This window comes from Pan troglodytes, chromosome X (genome assembly GCF_028858775.2).
Source record: "Pan troglodytes isolate AG18354 chromosome X, NHGRI_mPanTro3-v2.0_pri, whole genome shotgun sequence".
In the NCBI taxonomy this organism is placed as follows: domain Eukaryota; kingdom Metazoa; phylum Chordata; class Mammalia; order Primates; family Hominidae; genus Pan; species Pan troglodytes.
In genome coordinates this window covers 73424383-73438555 of record NC_072421.2, presented here as the reverse complement: position 1 = coordinate 73438555, position 14173 = coordinate 73424383, and the positions used below count along the sequence as shown (strand labels likewise).

Below are 14173 nucleotides of genomic sequence, written 5' to 3'. Positions count from 1 at the left end.
ATTGGCCTGAGATCTTCTGTTGTTGTTGTTGTGTCTCTGCCAGGTTTTGCTATCAGAATGATCCTGGCTTTAAAAAATGAGTTAGGGAGGAGTCCCTCTTTTTCTAATGTTTGGAACAGTTTCAGAAGAAATGGTACCAGCTCCTCTTTGTACCTCTGGTAGAATTCGGCTGTGAATCCATCTAGTACTGTGCTTTTTTTGGTGGGTAGGCTGTTAATTACTGCCTCAATTTCAGAATTTGTCATGGGTCTATTCAGGGATTCAACATCTTCCTGGTTTAGTCTTGGCACGGTGTATGTGTCCAGGAATTTATCCGTTTCTTCTAGATTTTCTAGTTTATTCACATAGAGGTGTTTATAATATTCTCTGATGGTAGTCTGTACCATTTCTAGGGGATCAGTGGTGATATCCCCTTTATCATTTTTTTATTGTGGCTATTTGATTCTTCTCTCTTTGCTTCTTTATTATTCTGGCTAGTGGTCTACTTTGTCAATCTTTTAGAAAAAATCAGGTCCTGGATTCACTGATTTTTTGAAGCATTTTTCGTGTCTCTATATTCCTCAATTCTGCTCTGATTTCAGTTATTCCTTGTCTTCTGCTAACTTTTGAATTTGTTTGCTCTTGCTTCTCTAATTTTTTTAACTGTGATGTTAGGGTGCCAATTTTAGATCTTTCCCAGTTTCGCCTGTGGGGGATTTAGTGCTGTAAATGTTCCTCTAAACACTGCTTTAGCTGTGTCCCAGAGATTCTGGTACGTTTTGTCTTTGTTATTGAATTCAAAGAACTTATTTATTTCTGCCTTGATTTCGCTATTTACCCAGTAGTCATTCAGGACCAGGTTGTTCAGTTTCCATGTAGTTGTGCAGTTTTGAATGAGTTTCTTAATCCTGAGTTCTAATTTGATTGCACTGTGGTCTGGGAGACTGTTTGTTATGATTCTCTTCTTTTGATTTTGCTGATGAGTGTTTTACTTCCAATTATGTGGTCAATTTTAGAAAAAGTGTGATGTGGTGCTGAGAAGAATGTATGCTCTGTTGATTGGGGTGGAGAGTGCTTTAGAGTTCTATTAGGTCGGCTTGGTCCAGAGCTGACATCTCAGTATACAGAATCAATGTGCAAAAATCACAAGCATTCTTGTACACCAATAAAAGACAGAGAGCCAAATCATGAGTGAACTCCCATTCACAAATGCTACAAAGAGAATAAAATACCTAGGAATACAACTTAAAAGGGATGTAAAGGAACTCTTCAAGGAGAACTACAAACCACTGCTCAAGGAAGTAAGAGAGGACATAAACAAATGAAAAAACACTCGATGCTAATGGGTAGGAATAAACAATATCATGAAAATGGCCATACTGCCCAGAGTAATGTATACATTCAATGCTATCCCCATAAAGCTACCAATGACTTTCTTCACAGAATTGGAAAAAACTACTTTAAAGTTCATATGGAACCAAAAAAGAGCCCGCATCGCCAAGGCAATTCTAAGCCAAAAGAACAAAGCTGGAGGCATCACACTACCTGACTTCAAACTATACTAGAAGGCTACAGTAACCAAAACAGCATGGTACTGCTACCAAAACAGAGATATAGACCAATGGAACAGAACAGAGGCCTCAGAAATAACACCACACATCTACAACAATCTGACCTTTGACAAACCTGACAAAAACAAGTAATGGGCATAGGATTTCCTATTTAATAAATGGCGTTGGGAAAACTTGCTAGCCATATGCAGCAAACTGAAACTGGACCCCTTCCTTATACCTTACACAAAAATTAACTCAAGTTGGATTAAAGACTTAAATGCTAAGACCTAAAACCATAAGAACCATAGAAGAAAACCTAGGCAAGACCATTTAGGACATAGGCATGGGCAAAGACTTCATGACTAAAACACCAAAAGCAATGGCAACAAAAGCCAAAATTGACAAATGGGATATAATTAAACTAAAGAGCTTCTGCACAGCAAAATAAACTATCATCAGAGTGAACAGGCAACCTACAGAATGGGAGAAAACTTTGGAATCTATCTATCTGACAAAGGACAAGTATCCAGAATCTACAAAGAACTTAAACAAATTTACAAGAAAAAAAACAACCCCATCAAAAAGTGGGCGAAGGATATAAACAGACACTTCTCAAAACAAGACATTTATGTGGCCAACAAACATATGAAAAAAAGCTCATCATCACTGATCATTAGAGAAATGAAAATCAAAACCAGAATGAGATACCATTTAACACCAGTTAGAGTGGTGGTCATTAAAAAGTCAGGAAACAACAGATGCTGGAGAGGATGTGGAGAAATAGGAACACTTTTACACTGTTGGTGGGAGTGTAAATTAGTTCAACCATTGTGGAATACAGTGTGGCAATCCCCCAAGGATCTAGAACCGGAAATACCATTTGACTCAGCAATCTCATTACTGGGTATATACCCGAAGGATTATAAATCATTCTACTGTAAAGACACATGGACACGTATGTTTATTTCAGCAGTATTCAGAATAGCAAAGATTTGGAACCAACCCAAATGCCCATCAAGATAGACTGGATACAGAAAATATGGCACATATACATCATGGAATACTATGCAGCCATAAAAAAGGATGAGTTCACGTCCTTTGCAGGGACATGGATGAAGCTGGAAACCATCATTCTCAGCAAACTAACACAGGAACAGAAAGTCAAACACCGCATGTTCTCATGCATAAGTAGGAGTTGAACAATGAGAACATATCGACACAGGGAGGGAAACATCACACACCGGTGCCTGTCATGGTTAGGGGGCTAGGGGAGGGTAGCATTAGGAGATACCTAATGTAGATGACGGGCAGCAAACCACCATGGCACGTGTATACCTGTGTAACAAACCTGCATGTTCCGCCCATGTGTCCTAGAACTTCACACTGAACTTTACAGCCCTGGAAGTTGGGTATTTTCCTTCATTCTCCCACTCTTCCTTCTCCTCCGGATGTGGGCCTCCCTCTGTTAATGGCCCAAGATCATAATCAAAAACTAAATCTTACCTCTTCCTGAAGCACCTCATAAACAACGAACAGTCAGGTCCCAGAGATGCCACCATAGTTAATACCCTCCAACAACACCAACACAGTCTCACCTAGGTTCCCTAACTCATTCTATTCCACCCTCCAATCTATCTAGGCAGCACGTTTAGCCAATGAGCTCATCATCCTTGAACTGTCCTGACCAGGGTAAGAGTCAGTTAGACATCAATGTCAGTTAGTTAAATCAGTTAGTCAAGATGTCAGTTAGATATAAGTAAGTTATGTTTAACAAATGAAAGCTAATCTGCCTAAAGGAACATTCTATGTGTACTTGAGTGAACTATAGCACAACTTCCAGCATACCTGGTGCTTCAGTCTCCTGGCTGAAGCTATGCCTGGCTACTTCATTAATATAGGCCCTATACTTGTAAGGACCACACCTTTCTTCATGCTGTCAATTTCGTCTGTAAGCAGCTTCCTCAACATAGCCCATAGAGCTCTGCAAAGACATAACACACTGCCTTAGAATATTCACTTTATGGTAATTTGTGTTAAGTGCCATTATACCCTCTAGCGGAATAATTGAGTATAAAAATAAGATTATTTCAGACATTGGTAAAGTCATGAGAAGAAAATAACACAGGGAAGAATGATATAGAGTTACAGAGGGTGTGGGAGGGACCAGTTGAGGGAATTTAATTCAAGAAAAAAGGTCAGAGAGGGCCTCTCTGACAAATAAAAATCAGGAGATAGAAGCAATAGCTAAGAGAAGATCTCTGGGAGGAACTTTCAGGGAAGAGTGAAGAGCAAATGAAAGACTTGGGGACAGAGGCTTTCTTATGCATAAGTGGTTATGCTCACAGGGGAGCATAGCAAGAGGCCCTAGTGCTGTGACCTGAAGCAGCACTATGGTTGAGAAGGTTCATTCACATAGACATTACTGTACCAGGCAAGGCTACTGCATTCTTTGTCCCTAATCCAGCCAGGGGACAGTCTATATTAACTCTATCTTTAAAATAAGAGTCTGTTTCCCTGATGACTGATTCACAGTCTTCATTCAACCCCCTACACTGCTGTCCCAGTGATATTTTTCAATCACAAATCAACATCATTCAGCATTGTACCACAAACATACTTACAAAATTTTAATCCCATTAACCACAGAATATACTCAAATCTCTGATGAACATTTGACTTTTTCCAGAAAATAGAACAGCATTATCCTACTTGCTAGCTCCCGACATATCCCTCACACATTCTATTATTTGGCTATTGGATCTTCTCAGAAAGATCCTGTACCTGGAAAAAACTTCTTCCCATATTTCACGAGTTCTTCAGTCCATGCTGAAATCCTTTCCCCTGGATGAGGCATTCAGAGATACCATGAAGTTGAACTTTACATTATTACAGACTTATTTTTCTTTTTTTATGAGCAGGTAAAACTTTTAGTCTTTATAAGTAACAGTAAATGAATAATATTACTCAGGAATACTCCCTTGGAAGGAGTTCAAAAACATAACATCTTACAATTTTAATTTAGAGCTTATATTATAAACATTATCAGGTCTTGGCTAGGCCTATAAAAACATTTGAATGAATGGTTTTACAAGGTGAATTTTTTTAAAAAAATTGTAAGAGTGACCATAATAAAAGTAAGAAATTTCACTTACCTTTTTTCATCTTAAATACTTGTCATTTATTCTTCCTGTCTAACTGTAACTTTGTATCCTTTGACCCATATCTCCCATTTACCCTATCCCCACCCTCTGAGAACCACCATTCAACTCTCTGCTTCTATGAGTTCAATTATTTTAGCTTGCACATATAAGTGAGAACATGCAGTATTTGTCTTTCTTTGCCCAGCTTATTTCACTTAGCATAATGTCCTCCAGGTTCATCTATGTTGTTGCAAATGGCAGAATTTCATTCTTTTTTAAGGCTAAATATCAAAAATCATTTTTTCTGAAGCACTGATCTGACTCTTACTTCATTCCTAGGCCCAAACCTATTTGCTTCCTCTAAAGTACCTACAAGATCAGCCTGGAATCCCCTGAGCTTAGCGTATTAGGACCAACAGGTTCTAGCTCCCATCCACTTTTCAAAAGCAATACCTTTCCTAAAACACTTCATGATCCATCCATTGTGGACTATTTGTTGTGTCCCTAAAATAAGCCCTATACATTCTGAGATTAGCTCCTTCAACCTGATTTGTCCCCCATTATTATATCATTCAAAGCTGTGCTCACATCTTATCACTGACATGAGAAATTTGTGACTTCCCTAAGCTGAAATTTTTATCATTCCCTTTTCTGTCACTGAAGGCAATATCTCTCATAAGGTTCTCATCATTAGCATTATTATATGACAGTCGGCTATATGTATATGGATTTTAAGACACCACACAGCAGGGACTGCATTATTTTCTCAACTGGGCACCCTACAGACACATACAAATACTACAAGGTACAAACTGGAAATTCAAAGCACATCTACTTTTACTTTACAGAGAGAAAACTGGAAATCAGAGATGTTAAAGAATTTGTTCAAGGACACACAATCGTTTAGTGGTAGAAAGTAGACCAGGATCCAGGCCACCAGGCTTCCAGGCCAGCAATCTTTCCTTTTTGTGTGTGCACTGTTCATTATACTAGAGACATGGGACTCAAACAATATGAGTGCAAAGACAGTGAGAAAGGAAAAAACGACCTTTCGACTCATCTGTTTCCTTGGGACCTTGGTCTCACATGCAAATAAGGGGAGACAAGGAGAAGGCACACCCCTCCCACTGCCTCTGGCAGCCAATTCAGCGCCTTTCTTTTAATCCATTATTGTAGCCTTTGTGAATCAATTTCCAGGCCACCAGTCCCCCCTCCCCCCAACTCATCCAGTCTTTCCCTGGTTTTCTCAATGATTTTTCCATAAAGGAAACAAACAGAAGGACAAATTTTAAAGGAAATTCCCATGTACTAAAGGATATACTAAATTTATCTTTGATAAATGTTCAAAACTTTTCAGGAAATAGAACATCACCACTGGTACTCCACTAACACATCCAAAATTCTAACATTTCTGACATGTGGCTAATGGCTCTTCTTTAACCAGAGTCTGTGCTAGAAAGACCTCACCCCAGTCTTTCAGTATAAGCTCAAATCTTATACATTTCACGCAATTAATATCTCTTGTATCAATTAAACTTCCAACTAACTTGGTTCCCCACTATCTATTTGCCTTAAATCTGTAGAAAATAATTCCCAGGCTTTACATACCATTTCCTTCACTCTTGAAGCATTACAAAATCCATATATTTTCTTTAACTTGCAGAATTTTTGTGTTCCTATGACCTTTGCATCAGCCAAATCACACTGCCAAGAACACAATCTCTCACCTCTGCTTGCCCGTGCAATGACTATTCATACTTTAGGTTTCAGATTGGATGTTACTTCCTTCCAGAAGCTGATATGGAAACACAAGTCCAGATGAGGTGGCCCTCTTATGAGTTTCCAGTAAACCCAGTGCAAACATTCCATTTTTATTGTACATCAGACCATATTGTGTTGTACTTTCCAAATTCCTGTGGTGTCAAGATTTTTAGTATCTAGCATAGTGGTTGGATGGAGTAGGTTGGCTCTTATACAGTAAATGAATAAATGCAAAAACCAATAAATGCGAGGGATATAGGTATGTCTGTAGACCACAATATACCTCCACACGCTCTTCACTTCTATCTCTTCCAATTATTGGCAGATTCACCCAGATCAAACCCTTCCCATATCCATGACCTCACATTTCATCTGCATAAGGTCCATAATACATGAGACTATCTTCTCCACCTTGTTTTTACAGTGCATTGTCTGAGACTTCTCTGTCAGCAGCATGGCATCTCTTTATTGTCCATATTCCACATAACTTACAACATACAATATTCAAGGACCTGGGGGCATGACATAAGGATGGGTGTGGGGGAGAGGGTGCTGATCTAGGAAACAGTGGTGGACCACTGAGGCTTGAACACTAATAAGGCAGCAAGCCTCAGCAGAACTTCTAGATCATGTATTATCCTTGGGACCTTGTTTTATGAACTCTAGCTTACCTCAATAGTGTGTTGTGGTTTCAGTATAGAAGTTTGAAGAAGGTGGAGAAATTTGAAAACAGTTCTTATGGGAAATGGATAAGAGAACTCATCAGAAAAATGGAGAAGGATGAATACGCTAGGCTGGAGGCCTTACCTTTCCCACAGTGGGGAAAATGACAAAAGCTAAAAAGAGATGTCCAGTGAGTTTTCCCAGGTCACACACACCTTAGTGGTCTGATCAGGAGTAGAATCAGGAGTAGAACCATGATGCTGTAACTGGAGTATTGGTTCATTTCATGTTGCTTCTTCACAGGAAAAAGTACCCAGTTGACTGTGGGCCAAGGTGTGGGTTATGAAGGTGAAAGGACTACATAATTAAAGTCTTATTAGAGAATATGGATAACTTGTTGAAAAAGACCAGTAAGACAAGAATGTTTTGAGTTTAAAAGATCCCCAACTTGTCTTTACTTACTTTCTTATGTACATTTGGAAAACCAAAAGCCACCAACCGCAGCTTAATATATGTGGACTAGGATATTTAGAGTGAAAAAATAATAATAACACATCTTGACTATTTCCACCTCACTCTACTAGCTAGGCCTTAATGTATACACCAATCATACTTGTGGTGCAAAACAGGAGAAGAAAAATATCTCCTGGGATCATGAATTGCAGCACAGCAATTGACCAAGTCTCTGCATGTTTACAAGTAAAGGAAAATGCACAAAGGTCTCTTTTGTTTGATGGTGTTTCTGATTATCATAAAGAAGGATCAATGAAACCATCAGAAAAACATCAGCTTTTGGACGCGTTACAGAGTTCTCATGCTTCATAGTCCCTGGATTCTAGCTCGAATTCTAATCAATGGTGGTATGAGGAGGCCAAATTCGAACCATAAGATACCAGTACAAGATGCCTGAAATGCCAGGCAAAGTACTGTGTTGGAGAAATGTACAAGGAAAAGCAGGTACCTGTCTTGGAAGAGCAATCATCTTAGGCTGAGAAACCAATCATTTATGGATAAATACAGAAAACAATAATACGGGGGAAAACCCAGATTGACTTTGGTTCAGTGGACTCAACTGTGGGAAAGTCCTCCTTTCTTTAGTCTTATTTTACAAGAATTTGTAGATATTTTAAATATTTGCATATAAAGGAAATTTGAATGTGAAAAATAAGGAAATTTGAAAAATACCCAATTCCAGAATGAAACACATGATGAAGTGACCTTTGTTTGAAATATTCAGTGGTGTCTTGATGCCAGCATACTCCTCTAATGAATCTGAAGTCCACTTCTGATTGAGTATGGTAAGCACCTTCTTTGCTCACATGGTCTTTGGCTTTCTCAATTTGAAGACCCACCCCACCTTATTGTGAACCGCAGAGACAGTATGGCCTAACTATAGAAATCCTGGCCAGAAGTCCTAAAGGAGGTTTTTGGAATATGCCTCAAGGTGTAGCAGGAGAGAGAGTGGCCCTTGAAAACAAATCTTGGGGCAAAAGCAAGGTGGGTTTCTTCCCACTTTCACCTCTTCTGCTCACCTTCATCCCCTCCACTCCAGTTTCTACTACTCTAGGAAACATATTACACTGGTCAGTCACTGAGGCTGAATACTAGCCATCATACCCACCCCACTTTTATCCAGTTCTACACTTTTGACCTCTGGAAGGCCACACCACTCAATCAACTCTTTACTCACATGTCCCATATCCTGGTGTGAGCCCTGATTGTATCTCACCTGAACTGCTAGGAGAGCCTCCCAAATGACATGCACATCAGCAGTCTCTCTCCCCTTAATTCATCAGCAAGGTTTTATCATTCCCAGAGTAATCTGTCTAGTGTGCAATGTAAACTCTATTTCATTCCATTGTCCCAACTATCATTCATTCACTTGTAACACATATATCATGTATATACATATATATATGTATAGTATATATACATATATATACATGTATAGTATATATATATGTGTACATATATATGTATATATATGTGTGTGTATATATATATATAGTGTCTACTATGAGCCAGGCACTCTTCTGAGCATTTGAGAAAACAAATACTTGTTTAACTTCTCCTCCAACATGAACCTTCAGGTTCAACCCTAGGGAAAATTTCTGCAGAGAAAACCCCTCGATTAAACAGACAGGGACATCAAGAGAGGGAGAGGGAGTGGGTCTGAATCCTGCTTGCTTTCTAGCCCAGAAGACATCTCGATAGCATATGTTTAACCTACAACTGACTCTTGAAGCTCTAGCATCCATCTTCAATAGTATCTACAAAAAGTGTATCAAAAGTTTACCTAGTCACCTACCATTTCTCTGTACAGAAACATTACTAACTACCATACACTGTTCTAAGACATTTATATATGTTAACTCATTTAATCATAACAAATTACCATTTTATCCCCATGGTATGGATGATTCTAAATCATATAAATATCATAGCTGCTAAGTAGTGATGCTTGGATTCAAACCCAGGAAGTCTAGCTCCAAAGCTTGTTTCCCCAGTGATCCAAGAATCAAACTCAAGCCTCTAACATGAAGTTATCTTCCCTTATATTCAAATTATGCTCACTTCTCACCTCATCCTAAAGTCTCCACAGATGTCATGGGTTAGAATTAACTCCTCTCTCACTGAATGAGCTCTTTTCTTCATCTTCTCCCTTTTCCTTACTCTCCTTTATTGTGAACTCATGATATCTCTGTATCCTCCCACAGAAACACTGGGAACTAGAAAAGATGTGTTCATGGGTTTCAAAGTATTTCAAATGGATTTCAGGTATCTCAGAGCTCATCTGGCTCTACCCCCTTAATAAAGGTGAGAAACCAGACATCAGACATATTAAGCAATATTCCCCATGCCAGTAAGATACTTAATGATAAACTTCAACTCCTTTCTAGAAGGAGCTTTTCACAACTCCTGTTCTAGAATTCTTTCTAGTCTACATGCTGGTTCTGGATTACCCCCCAATGAATACAACAATGTACCTACAGTCAACAATACTGTATCGTACACTTAAAAATGTATGACAAGTATAGGTCACATGTAAAAATAACATAAAATTAATAAAGTAAAAAAATGTCCATTAGTGATGGGGTTACCAGATTGAGAGGACTTAGATTCAGGAAAGATGGAGAAGAAAGAAGGAAATAGTGAAAACAGGAAAAAATAAAAAAGGAAGTGGGGAGGGCAATCCCACTTGCTACTCACCTGTGTCCTAGAACTGCTACCTCTTAGGAAATTTTCAGGCAGGGACAGAAGCCATCAGTCGTTTGAGTAACAAGATGATAAAATCTGTGCATGAACGCATTCAATCTGCAAGAAATATATTGACACAATTGTAACTAGTCATTATTTACTTTAACTGTTCCATGCCAAAATAATTAGAGATTGAAAGCAGAACAAAAGTCAGAGTAGACCTACCCCATTATACTCTTTTCATTTACACTTTCAATTTAATTCCCATGATGTGTAGCTCATGACTGCCTGCCATTCCTGGCTCCTTGAGGCTAGTGCCAAAAGATAGGCCAGTCTCCCTTGAAAGGGTATAATGGAGGATCGCGCACTGAATTGACACACTCAGTGTGTGTTTAAGGTTGGGACTAAAGACTTTTGGTTGAGAATTATGGCTATCCCCTGGAAAAGTAAGGGCAGCCCTGAGGACTAAGACATCCAGGCTTCTACATGATAGGGGTGGTGCTTTGCACAACTGGGACTGGATCTTGACTTGGCATCTTCTTGTGCTTTCACATAATAACAAGGCTTCAACTGGAAGGCAGCTATCCTGGTCTTGAAGGATAGGCAAAGGATGACAAAGAGGGGCAGTTCATAAATTCAGTAGTTCCTGCCATAGACCACCTGTGAAAAGTAACCCTCAAAACTCATTAAGGTGTTATTCTTAGTCCATGGCATTGTAGATATGGCAAAGCTGAAGGCAGTTTCTTGAAAGAAGATACTATTTTTATACCTGACATTTATATGAATTAGCCTCACAAGGCAAAAAAAAGACACCAGGTCCACCCTCCACAGCCTCTCCTAATAAGCAGACTTTACCAGTGTATTTCTGGTGAGAGTGTACCTGGTCATCTATATCAATTTTGACAAAGAAGGAAAAACTGTCTCAGCAATGTGATCTTTGCAATTGGTCTTTTTTAAGCCCTCGTCAAGAAATCTTGTCTAGCAGATTGTGATGCTGTCATATAGACACTAGGGGCACTGTTGCCTAAGAAATACAGGTCCTGGCAGACCAGCCCTAGGGAAAATTTCTGCAAAGAAAACTCTTTCTGCAGAAAGAAATGTAGTGGTCATTTCAAACAGAAATTACAGAAATGGGAGGGTATTTCTTCTATCTTTTTGTACTATGTTCCTCTCTCTGTCCTCTCATTTTCTCAGAATTAGAAATCCTCCTTTCTCAACATACACATGCATACACATACACACACACACAAACACACACACACACACTTCAGTCAAATCCTGGAAAACCTATCTTCACTGGCACATCTAAATGCTAATCCCTTTTATCTACTTGCTCTCAGTGCTCGCTAGTTCTTTTTTACCCTGTTTTGATCTCTCTGGCCCCTGAATCTAGATTTCTTCTTCTCAGTGCTTCCAAATGTCTCTATCTAAAACTCAAATTTAATCTCTTAGCATTTCCCTGAATAGAAACCTCGAATAATACAGGATGCTCCATCTCATACATCAAGGGCTGGCAAAATATTTCTGCAAAGGGCCAAATAGTAGTTATCTTAGCCTCTGTGGGCCATATGGTCTCTGCTGCAACAACTCAATTCTGCAGTCATCACACAAAAGCAGCCACAGACAATACATAAGTGAATGGATGGCTGTATTCCAATAAATTTTTATTTACAAAAACTGGTAATAGGCTAGCTTTGACCAGCTGCCTGTAGTTTCCTTGACTTAGTATTATCAAGCATAGCCTCCCTTCAGCGAAACTTGCTCCCTATTCCTGGTTTTTGATATTTGTCTAGCATGAAGACAAGACATCCTCATTCCACATACCCATGAACTAATTCATATAGAAAGCCTGCTCTGTTTATTCCAGCAGTCCATCAGCCCCACTCACTTTCTGACTCTGAAATATGCAAGCATAGAGTTCCATATTAGGATAAACTAGTAGGAATACTCACCAACCACCACATAAAATACTTACAATAGAGGCAGAGATATGAGGACTACTAAGAGATTTCCTACCAAGTCACTGTGAGGGTAGTGTTAATGAGACAGGAGTATTTAATCATAGGCAAAATAACAATAATAGTAGGTAACACAGAAAGAAGAAATGATTGAAGGGAAGTAGTAAAGGCAGAGAAAGCTACTAGGAGTTTTTCTCTTTCTACTCACCTTCTTTCAAGGATCTTTGGCCTCTTATGAGGTAGCAAAGCATAATATTGAAGAGCCTTGGCCACGGAGTCAGGCCACCTAAGTTCTCAATATTGGCTCAATCACTTACTTTCTATATGAATTGTAGGCAAGTCTGTGTCTTAATTACTACATCTCCAAAAAGGGAATGATAATGGTATAACCTCTGAGAGTTTTTAACATGATTAAACAAATGGTGCACAGAAAGCAGTTAAAGCAGGGCCTGAGCCAAGATGGCCAAATAGGAACAGCTACCAACATGAGAAACACACAAAACAAATGATTTCTGCATTTCCAACTGAGGTACCAGGATCATCTCACTGGGGATTGTCAGAAAGTGGGTGCAGGACAATCGGTGTAGCACAGTGAGCGTGAGCCGAAGCAGGGAGAGGCATCGCTTCACCTGGGAAGTGCAAGGGGTCAGGGAATTCTCTTTCCTAGCCAAGGAAAGGGGTGACAGACGGCACCTGGAAAATCGGGTCACTCCCACCCAAATACTGCGCTTTTCTCACAGTCTTACCAAATGGCACATCAGGAGATTATATCCCGTGCCTGGCTCGGAGGGTCCCACGCCCACGGAGCCTCACTTATCGCTGGCACAGCAGTCTGAGATCAAACTGCAAGGCGGCAGCGAGGCTGGGGGAGGGGCGCCCACCATTGCCAAGGCTTGAGTAGGTAAACAAAGTGGCCAGGAAGCTCGAACTGGGTGGAGCCCACCCCAGGTCAAGGAGGCCTGCCTGCCTCTGTAGACTCCACCTCTGGGGGCAGGGCATAGCCAAACAAAAGGCAGCACAAGCCTCTGCAGACTTAAATGTCCCTGTCTGACAGCTTTGAAGACAGTAATCGTTCTCCCAGCACGCAGCTGGAGATCTGAGAATGGACAGACTGCCTCCTCAAGTGGGTCCCTGACCCCCGAGTAGCCTAACTGGGAGCCACCAACCAGTAGGGGCAGACTGACACCTAACAAGGCCAGGTAGTCCTCTGAGACAAAACATCCAGACGAAGGATCAGGCAGCAACCTTTGCTGTTCACCAATATCAGCTGTTCTGCAGGCTCTGCTGAGGATACCCAGGCAAACAGGGTCTGAAATGGACTTCCGGCAAACTCCAACAAACCTGCAGCTGAAGGTCCTCACTGTTAGAAGAAAAACTAACAAACATGACATCCCCACCAAAACCCCATCTGTACGTCACCATCATCAAAGACCAAAGGTAGATAAAACCACAATGATGGGGAAAAAACAGCAGAAAAACTGAAAATTCTAAAAATCAGAGTGCCTCTCCTCCTCCAAAGGAACGCAGCTCCGAACCAGCAATGGAACAAAGCTGGATGGAGAATGACTTTGACGAGTTGAGAGAAGAAGGCTTCAGATGATCAAACCACTCTGAGCTAAAGGAGGAAGTTGAATCCATGACAAAGAAGTTAAAAACCTTGAAAAAAGATTAGACGAATGTCCAACTAGAATAACCAATGCAGAGAAGCCCTTAAAGAACCTGATGGAGCTGAAAACCACGGCACAAGAACTACATGATGAATGCACAAGCCTCAGTAACCGATGTGATCAACTGGAAGAAAGGGTATCAGTGAAGGAAGATCAAATGAATGAAATGAAGTGAGAAGAGAAGTTTAGAGAAAAAAGAATAAAAAGAAATGAACAAAGCCTCCAAGAAATATGGGACTATGTGAAAAGACCAA

At 40.0% G+C, this 14173-nt stretch overlaps 2 long non-coding RNA genes across 2 annotated transcripts in view; one reads left to right on the top strand and one right to left on the bottom strand.

Moving 5' to 3' along the window:
* The window catches only part of LOC134809368 (uncharacterized), a 141585-nt gene that overhangs the window by 55775 nt on the left and 71637 nt on the right, over window positions 1–14173 (bottom strand). Inside the window, exon 2 of the long non-coding RNA XR_010154906.1 lies at window positions 10307–10411. This is a non-coding gene — a long non-coding RNA (uncharacterized LOC134809368). The remainder of the gene's footprint in view (window positions 1–10306; window positions 10412–14173) is intronic.
* Window positions 1–14173, top strand: part of LOC134809369 (uncharacterized) — a 68375-nt gene that overhangs the window by 35666 nt on the left and 18536 nt on the right. The gene's annotated exons all lie outside the window — the stretch shown is intronic.